This window comes from Pinus tabuliformis, chromosome Q (genome assembly GCF_031772625.1).
Source record: "Pinus tabuliformis cultivar Carrire ecotype Pingquan chromosome Q, CPIR1, whole genome shotgun sequence".
NCBI lineage: Eukaryota > Viridiplantae > Streptophyta > Pinopsida > Pinales > Pinaceae > Pinus > Pinus tabuliformis.
In genome coordinates this window covers 1,149,518,917-1,149,529,099 of record NC_142296.1, presented here as the reverse complement: position 1 = coordinate 1,149,529,099, position 10,183 = coordinate 1,149,518,917, and the positions used below count along the sequence as shown (strand labels likewise).

At 36.4% G+C, this 10,183-nt stretch overlaps 1 pseudogene; it reads right to left on the bottom strand.

Annotated features, from left to right (window-relative positions):
- Positions 1–779: 779 nt before the first annotated feature.
- On the bottom strand, positions 780–2,725 carry LOC149223684 (pyruvate, phosphate dikinase regulatory protein, chloroplastic-like; annotated as a pseudogene).
- Positions 2,726–10,183: the final 7,458 nt, after the last annotated feature.

Here is a 10,183-nt window from a genome sequence, read left to right as displayed (position 1 = left end):
ATTAATTTCCAAATTAAAAATCCATATCTTATCTCCAAAATGTCTTCTCAAATCTTCTTTGAACAAGATATGGTAAGAAAAGTCAAGGATACTAAATGAAAGGATGAGGGGGTAATCATGACATTAAAGATAGGTGGTTGAGGTGGATGGGAGGTAGAGACATAAAAGCGGAAGGATGATGAGAGGAGAGGGGGGATCCTTGATCTTGATTTGTTTTCGAGGATTGTGTTTTGGGGGAGGAATGTGGAGAAAGAGAATGGAGAGATAAATGAAGGAATAAAAACTTGGATCTGGAGAGTTTTTGTTAAACTTGGACATACTACATCTGGTTGGACTTGGGCTTGGAGGGCTAGGGAACCTGTAGAGGTTCCCTGGGCTAGGAAATACTTCATGGTTGGCTAGGAGGCAAATCCAGTCGAGTAGTCAAGAGGAGCATCTAAACAAAGTCAGGATCTCGAGAGCATCTCAACTAATCTATTGGAACATGTATTCCTCCATTTATTGATTACTTGTGTAAACAGTTGCAATGAAATTATTATTCATTTAATTTTTGGTAAATAAATTTTAACGGTATATTATCATCAAATAAATGATTAGATATAAATAAATTATTTCCCTTCTTATTGTGTTTAAAATTAGATAAATTTAGTTTTTAGTTAGAGGACCCTAGGTGGGATCCTCACATATGGTATCAGAGCCGGTTTCAAAATCTGAGGCCTAACAGTGGCTCTCCTTCATCTAAGCGGTCGTGAGTAGGGGGTATCTATTTTTCCAAGTGCTTAGGACCTGCACCTTACCCCAACTACAATAACAGGCCATCGTGGATTTTGGGCAAAGAGCTTGTTGCCATAATCTAGTTCCCGATGAATATGATCCATTTCTGAGTAGTTGCTCTTGGAATAGTGTAAACCCAGAGTTTTGGCCCTCACCAACCGTATTGATTGCAAAATGGCAGGACTGATGATCAGACCATAGATTTTGTCTTGATCAATTTCAAATAATTCTTTTGGAGGATCAACTCCAAGAACAAGTGGCACATTTGCAACCTTGTACCCCTTTTGAGATAAGTAAATTGAAAGTGGAGTCTTGCTTGTATGTGAGACACCAACTAATACCAAGTCTGATTTATGAAGATTGTGAGGCAGGGCTTCGTTGTCCTGTTTAATTGTGAATTCTATTGCCTCAATTCTTTTGAAATAACATTTTGAGAGGGGTGTGCTTCAGGCTAGACTACCTCGAGGAACTCCTGAGGGTGCAACTCCTAGGTGGGCTGCAATGGCTTCGGTGGTCAGTCCAAGAATATCAGTATAAGGCACTCCCCACAACTGGAAAGGATTCTTTGCCGCCCCTACCATGTTCGGATCTACTAATGTGTATAGTAAAAGCGCTCCCTCCTTCACTGCTTGTCTGATGATCTCCATAAGACGATCAACCTCATCAATCCCCAAGAATAAATGGGTATTTACACCACAACCTTTTTCGACTAAACAGGTCTCAAATTGACCCAATGCAGCATAGACAGAGTGCTATGCTATCCATCCAGTGCCATTAGAGAGCATGTAAATTGCCTTTCCAAAGGGCGAGTATCTTTCGTCTTTGTCGTCGCTCCCTTCATAGTCATCAATTCTATTAGGAATAGAGGGCATGCCATTACTGGTGAAATTATTATTAGTGGTTGTAGTAATGGACATTGAAGATGATGTTTCTACCTTGTCTTGGACTAAGCAGTCGAACCACCTACCAGAGCAAATATTTCAAACCCTCAACCAGTGCTGCAATTGAGGGGTACCCTTGGATTTCCAATTGTTGGCCTTTGTGCTATCATTTTACATGGGAACTTGTTCAAAATCTGGAGCCATTTATGAGGAATTTGCAACTGGAACAGAAGAGGATTCAGAGCGAAGTCGCTGCTGTAACGTGAGAACCCCAATTGACGCATTTCCAACAATACATCGAGACTGTTTTTGGTAAGATCCGCTTTGCACAATCTTTAAATAACCCCTTAGGCTGACCAGATATAACTTCCATAAGGTCAACCATGACATATACCGCACTCTTTGGTAACCACTCTCCATTAAGAGGATTTTCTTTCCTCTGAAAATTTTGTGATTTTTTGTGTTGTTGTAGACCAGGTTGCAATAACTTGCTCTCTACTTTGTTAAGTTCTGTACTCAACTTCTGAACTTGTTCTGTTTGCTACATATCATCTTCCAAGACAACATCTAATATATTCAAAAGGTTTGAAGCCTCCTTGTAATCATATATTCGTAGAAGATAAAATGGGTGCAACAATTCATTATAAAGGTGCAGAACACGACAACATTGTCTTTGATCCTCAGGAATTGAATTCCTAATGGCATCACATTTGTTCAAAGCTCTCTCTAGAGCACTTTCATCTAAGATGAACATGTAATATCGATGTTGCAAAGACCATCTCAACTTCAGGATACTTCATTTCACTAGCATGCTGCTGCCCAGACTCTAAAGCACGTATTGCACCTTGAAAATTCCCTTCAGTTGTCAAAGCATTTGCAAGCTGTAAGCTGAAGTTGCAAGACCATAATTTTTCGCACTCCCCTTCTCCAGCAGAATAATAAGTAGAATAGGCATACTGGATAAGAATACAGAGTCCTACATGCATAAATTGTTGAATAACCATTCAGAAAGATATGAAAGTCAGAATTACTCATGCACTAAAATATATTCAAGCATTTCATGTACCCATCTTATTAATAACCCATCAAACTCCAAAAATTCCTTTCAACCTAAAAACAATCATATAGATGTCAAATCACATTGTGCAGTATTTAGAAGATTTTACTCACAAGTTTGAAGTTGCACAAAGAATCAATAATAAAATATATTTAATAAGGTATGCTTGCATAGGATTCTTAAAATACCACACACATTACTTGAAGCGAATACATTATTTACTACAGTTTGTCCAAATTTATCATTTAAAAGAAACTCTTAACGGACTACATTGTGAAACATCTTTTGTACTTATGCTAATTGATCAGTCTATGCATAATGGCAGTTTGTCCAAATTTATCCTTTAAAAGAAGCCATAATAGATTGCAATGTGAATGATGCTTTGTACTTGTGTTAATGATCCTATGCAAAATGGTCCTTAGTCTTCTTGTCAACTATGAAATAACTATTACACATGAAAACAAAATGCATACAACATCATGTGTGAAACATGCATTTCCAAACTCAGGTCATAATGCATAACCAATGTCATCTTTGTTTCCTTGCATTAAGCTGCACCAGTACTCTGGTCTTTTTTTATGTTGTTTGTTCAAGAAGCTTCACAAACTATCCCCACAATGACATAATGTAGGCTTGAAATGTTGAAAACTGTAGGCCTGAAATGTTGAAAAATTATTTCCCTTCTTATTGTGTTTAAATTAGATAAATTTAGTTTTTAGTTATAGGACCTTGGGTGGGATCCTCAAATCATCCGATTCTGGCTCACCTTAGCTCCCTCCTTCCTCTATGCTTTATGCCTGTGCCTGACTGCCTTGCCTTCCACTTATGAAATATGCCCTCTGAGTAGCCCACTGGCACGACCAGCAAAAAACTACCAGCTTTGGAATACCGCCTAGCCATGTTAAAGTAGCGAAATAACGTTCCTAATTCAATATAAAGAAAATGTCACTGCAAGGCTAGAATCCATATTTCGCTTGCAATGATGCCAGGCCCTGCTGAAGAGGATGCTCTAATGCTTTCAATGCATAAATAATTTGCATTCTCACCACTTTGCCCCAATTAGGGTTTATCCATTATTTTTAATTGAGTGAAGCTGGATTTTATCCGTTGTTGCTGACCAAGTGAAGTCTAGACGAGCATTGTTGTTGGCATCAATCAAAGTCTGGTTTATTATTGTGATTGTAAGTCGAAGCAACGATCAAAGTCTGGTTTATTGTTACTACTGGAAGTCGAAGTAGAATACCGCATACATATCAAAAGGTTTTTTGAATAGTGGAAGGAAAAAGTTACATGATATCTCCATATCCCTGTTTTATATTATGTTATTAATTATTGGAATAAGGAATTTTAACAAGTGGGCAATGCAAGTAGGAATTAAGTTAATAGGTGTTCAATGCAAAAGTCCACATGTTAAGTTGCCTTGAACTTCGAATAAGATTTAATGTTTTAATCTATTAAGTTTTGATAAACCGTAACATTTTCCTTGAACTTCGAATATGATTTTATGTTTTAATTTATTAATTTTTCATAAGCCGTAACATACTTTTGTTGTTCAGAGCAATCCAAGATGCTATATTGGGATAAACGCTTTGGTATAGCCCTTGGAACTACAAGGGGAATCATCTACTTGCACGAAGAGTGCAGGGATTCCATTGTTCATTTTGATATTAACCCCGAGAACATCCTCCTAGATCCCAAAGGTCATCGCAAGAGTTCATTGGCTAGTGTTCAGGGAACAAGAGGATACTTGGCTCCAAAATCGCTTGTCAATTTACCCATCACTACCAAGTCTGATGTTTTTAGTTATGGAATAGTTTTGCTGGACATTGTGAGATTCCTTTCCTACCCTCGCTACGGGGTAAACTGGATTCGTGCTTGGAATTGCACCTGTACTTGGCTGTCATTTTTACTTGCATGGATTAGTGTTCAGTGACCATTTTTCGTCCGATTTCAGACCAATCAATAGATTAACCTCTCTCTTTGTCCTATTAATCTAGCCCATGCACAACTATATCTCAGCACACAAGTACTACACTAGGTTCCATAGTCCTATACCCTTTAGTGATCCACACAGAAAAACCCACTCAATTTGACTACAAACTGGCACAAATCCCCTAACCAACGGCACCCTAGGATCCCCCATGAATGCTTTCTTCCAACACAGATAATTCCGAAACACATTCCCCATAAAATCCATTGTCACTACTTTTCGACTCCTTTGGTTATCAAAAAGTCTAAGCTTATTCCTTCTTTAGTCCTTAATAGTTGCATCTCATCCTTATCCCCTTTTGATGCCCGATCTCTATCCTTGTAGTTGGATAGCATGGTATGTCCTCTGACTCCAATGATACCTCCAACAGACGGGAGATTACCCCTATACTGGAGATGCTCCGAGGGGTGGTAGCAGCTGGGTATGTCCTCTCTTGGCATAGTTAGGAAAGTAATAGCTTTCACTCACTTTATTCGGCTCACCTGACAATGGCATTATCCCAATATAGTTTCCAGCCCGATCTGATGCCTCTGTACGCTTAGGTGGAACTTTAGGTGCAATGCTCTTCTCCTTCGTAATCTTTACTATAAGGTTTTCCAGTCTCAAGCCGGTGGTCCTTGCTGCATGACAGCTGCCTATAGCTTGTCAAGCGACTGTGAATACCCGCTATCGACAATCACTCCCAACAATAGCAAGTCTTACGTGGTAGGGGCTTGCTACCTCGGCAACCTCTCTTGTTGTTTTATAAATGCTTTTCATAATAGAACATAACATGCAAAAGCCTTTGAGTCGAGTTTGCTTTCTTGCATACCCATTAAAGTAATGTCTGTGACCAAATTGAAAGTCGGTTCCCGAGTGGGAAGGAGTTTGAGAGACATTCACTATGACACATTGTACTTAAGAGGTACAATGAGTAAAGTTGGAAAGGATAAGGATAACCCTCACTAAAGTTGAAAGTAATTTCATATTAAAAAGTTAATGTATTAATATTTTTGAAATAAAAATATAAGTATTAACATTGTTTTATTAATTAATATATATTTTAAAATATTATATGAATAGTTATTTTAGTTATTTTATGATTAGTGTAAATTTAAATTAGTTAGGAATTTATTAGTGTGGAGAGAAATCAAATTTTTTCTTTAAAAGATATTTGTAATTCAAGATATTTGATCTTTCTCAAAATTTAGTAGATTTAGAGTTAAGATAGATTTAGAAATGATTAATTATTAATTATAACCAATTATAATTATAATTTTATATTTCATATCCTATATTTTATTTTTATATTTTAATGTAATTTAACATCTCTTCCCTACTAGGCTAGATAGCACTTCAATGAGAAATAATATATTTTAAACTATTTTAAATTTTTGTAATAAATTCATTAAATTATGTAAATTGAATTTATTATTTTAAATTATCATTTATCAATACTTATAGTTTATAATATAAATATTTTTGAATTTTTGAATTTTGTGAATTTTAAAACATAGTAAAAAACAATTTGTGAAGAGTAGTCTATTTTTATAAATTTCCTTTAAATATTAATGTTATTTAATATATAAAACTTCAATGTAATTAAATGTTGATTTATGTTTAATTAAAGAGGTTTCTATTTAATTAAATATTGATTTATATTTAATTTTGAAATGCAAATCTCTTTCATTAAATAGTGAGAATAATTTTATTTTTATTATTTAGATAGATAAAAATGGTCATCCATATAAAGCAATTTAAATTAAACAACAATACTAAATAATCTAGATAGATAGAAATGGCCATACACTTGATGTCGAGTAAAAATAATTTCAAAAAGCCATAAAATAAATGTAGGTAAATGTTGTTCATCCCATCCATGTAAGATGGAAGGAAAGGTTAAGTAAATAAGCATAAACATACTCACCTTATCAACTTGTAGTTATCAAACTTTCCTCGCCAACATAGCCTAACAAGCAGGGAAAATTTTAAGGATGGAAATTTATCTTAAAGTTTAGAAATCTTGACGAATACCACTACTCCATAATATGAAATATGTAAAATATTTGGTAATAATTTTGTAAAAATATTCAAATTTATGATAATTTATATAGTCTCTATATAGAATAATGACAAATATTAAGGTGAAATAATTTTATACCATAAATTTTGGGCGAATTAGTTTTAGAAAAAAATAGATATTAGCGAATCTTCTTTTTGGAAAAAGTATAGACAATTAGTCCACCTGTGAATATTAGCCCCTAAAATTTTCCTGGCTAACAAGTCTTGTAAGAATATTGTTTCTACAAACTCATTTGTTTGTGAAATTTCTCGATGCATGCACTTTTATCTTATCAATATCATTATCAGACTTATTCTCTTTTGTACCACACTTGCTACTATTTATAGAAGCAAATGCTGGTAAATTTTTGGGACTCGGTGCTACTGAATTTGAAGTTCCCTCGAACAAAAACTCAAGCTCATAAAACTACAAATATTGGTCTTGAGAGAAAAACTCCGCAATATCATTTGTAGGGTGATGGCCTTTGAGTTTGAATTTTCCTGAAAGTGATGTTTAATATTCCATCTATGACGTCAAGTGAGTTTAGTGGAGATGGCTTCCAAAATGTTTATGTTCTTAAGGAATCCAAATAAAATGAGCTTCATCTTCATTTCATCAACTTTATACTTGAGGCCATTGGATTTCCCCTTGACCACAATCCAAAAATACTTCACAAATGTTGTAGCCTTGACAAATATTAAAGTCATTTGGAGAAATAGAACTTGTGTAAAATATATTGGGTATTGGGTGGAAAATATGTGTGATAATGTTCATAGAGGAAAGAACCAATTTGTAATTGCAAAAGGTCACATAGCAAGATTGAATTCCTTACAAGTGAGGAAGAAGATTTGTTGTCGGGTGTTTGAATCATGGTAAGGTGGCTAAGAGACCAATCAAACCCACCTCGTCCTACAACAAACTTTCACCTCCTCCCACTCCCAGATATACATGTCCAGGGACAAATTTAGTGATTTGGCAATCACAATGAGTGAGTGAGTGATTGAGTGATTGATTGGTAAATTAATATATTTATACATTTATTTTTGGTCTGTTGAAACTAACATTTAATCGTGTTTAGTTTTTCTTTTTACATGTATCTCCACAATATGTAATGTGTAATAGAGCTGACGTTTAAAAAATGTTGACATACTTACATTATGCCTACATAGCTCCCCCATACTAGGTTGTATAGCACCTCTTGGCACAATAAACCTAGAGAATGATTTATATCCTTCTGCAACCCTCAAGCACCTAAGAGTAGTTGCAACTGTCATGTCCACCAGTTCTACATGGAATCCTTTTGCTAGCTTAGCTCCAATCATGTAGGATTGATTCACTCATCCTAGTGCATCTTCATGGCATATTTCCACTCATACCTTGTTAGTTTTAACCTTATAATCTCAAAGGAGAATCCGTCAAAGTAATGGTAAGGGAGGTACCATTCTTTCTAAGGGCATCAAATCTCTCTAATCTACATATTCTATTGATTTATCCTTATAATAGAATTTCTAGTGCTCTTTATACACACATACATACATATATTGGAGAATGAGGAAATTATTCTTTTGTAAGAATTTAGAGCTTAGATTAGGTCATTATAAGATGTGGTTTATTGATTTTCACAACTCTCCACTTCATTAATTTACACATATAAGCCTAGACAAAGGTACGTATCCTTCCACCTCCCTTAAGCACCTAGGGCTACTTGCGACTATCATCTCCAACACTTCTACATGAACTCCCTTGGATAGATTGGCTCCAATCTTGTAGTTTGATTGATCCTTCTTGGTGCATCTTTAAGGCATAGTTCCACTTACAATTTTCTAGTTTCAACTCTACAACCTTATGGTAGGTTCTATCAAAGCAATGATAAGGGACGTTGCATTACCTCTAAGGGAATTATATCTATCTAATCTACATATTTCATTGATTTATCTTTATAATATTATTTTTATTATTCATTAGTTATAGTTTAGATACTATTGTAGTGTCTGCAACACCATCCAAAATTTTGGCCTGCATCCAAATTTCAGAGCCTTCCTTCGTTTTTTTCCTTGATGGTTGCAAACACTCGGGCTTATCCCATGAGCTCTTGCCAAGTTTTCACACCTTCTTCACTTGATCGACCACAAGTCGTCTTTTGGCATTTTGATCGCTATGTCATGCTTGCGAGTTTGTTTTGGCAATTTTGAAGGTTTGTCTTTGTGTGTATGAGTTGTTTTCGCTCTGTCGACATATGTCGCACTCACCCACAAAATGGTAAGCACTCCCGCGCATGTGTTGTTATGGTCATTCGAAGACATATTTCAACTGTTGCACTTGTCACTCTCAACCTTCGAGTCAGTCTCATTGAGCACATGTTTTCTTGTTTGTTTGAGGTGTCTTGTCATCAAGTTATGCTAAGTGTGTGATCACACTGTCATGTATGCACGAGTACACTTGCTTTCACACTTAGTCAATTTTCCTGAAAATATGTCGACCAGACAACCCTCCGTCAACTGGACTGAATCTTAGTGACCTTGCGCTATTACCTAGAACTGTGAAAATATTGAGGTTGTCCTCCAGGTAGCCTACTTTGTGCAATTCTGGAAATGAGCTAGTTGACTAACTCTCAGAATTGCAGAAGTTGATCCAGTCTGCGCTTCCCGTAAGACCTCCCATCAAGCCTCTCGCTAGTCAACCAGAGAAAGAACTTGAGTTGTGACCTAGGGTTGTACTGATCTCCAAAATTGTGCAAAGTTGTCCTACCAACCCTTCTTCCACACTTTGCAACCATCTCTGTTATTGTGCAGAACTGTCTGAGCCCTGAATATCTCCCATGATTGTGCAATTTTTTACCAGTAGCTCCTAGAGCCCAATCTTTTGCTCCTCTGAAAAACTGCACATATTTTTTTGCTAGTGCCTCTTACTGCCCGCACTGTACTCCCCAGAGAAATTGCACAGATCCCAGCTGGATGACCTGCCCAATGCTCACCTAGAAAATTATGTAGATTGTCCCACTTGTTCCTCGACACCCCACCTGTCCTTCCTCCCAGAAACTGCACAATGTTTCCTCCTAGAAACTGCGCAATTTTTCCTCCCAACTGGGTTTTTCCCCATAGCTATCACTCGTGTTTCGGATTGCGAAAATTTGTCTCCCAATGACATCTGCACAATTTTCCCAACAGTGCTCTGAAGCTTCACATCTCGACCTATGTTGTGCTCTCTACAATCTCAGTGCCTTATCCCTCTCCCAATCACCTACACCGAAATGCAAAAAAATGCATCATAGTATACTAGGATATTTTTGGATTTGATGGCGTCTCGTCATGAGTGATTGCGAGAATAGGTACATTGATGAAACATGGCGTGACAACGAATGGGATGGAAAAGAGGCGCATGCTAGAAGACTTTCTCGTGGTCAAATGAACACCCGAAGCACATCAAGCAAGCGAGCAAAA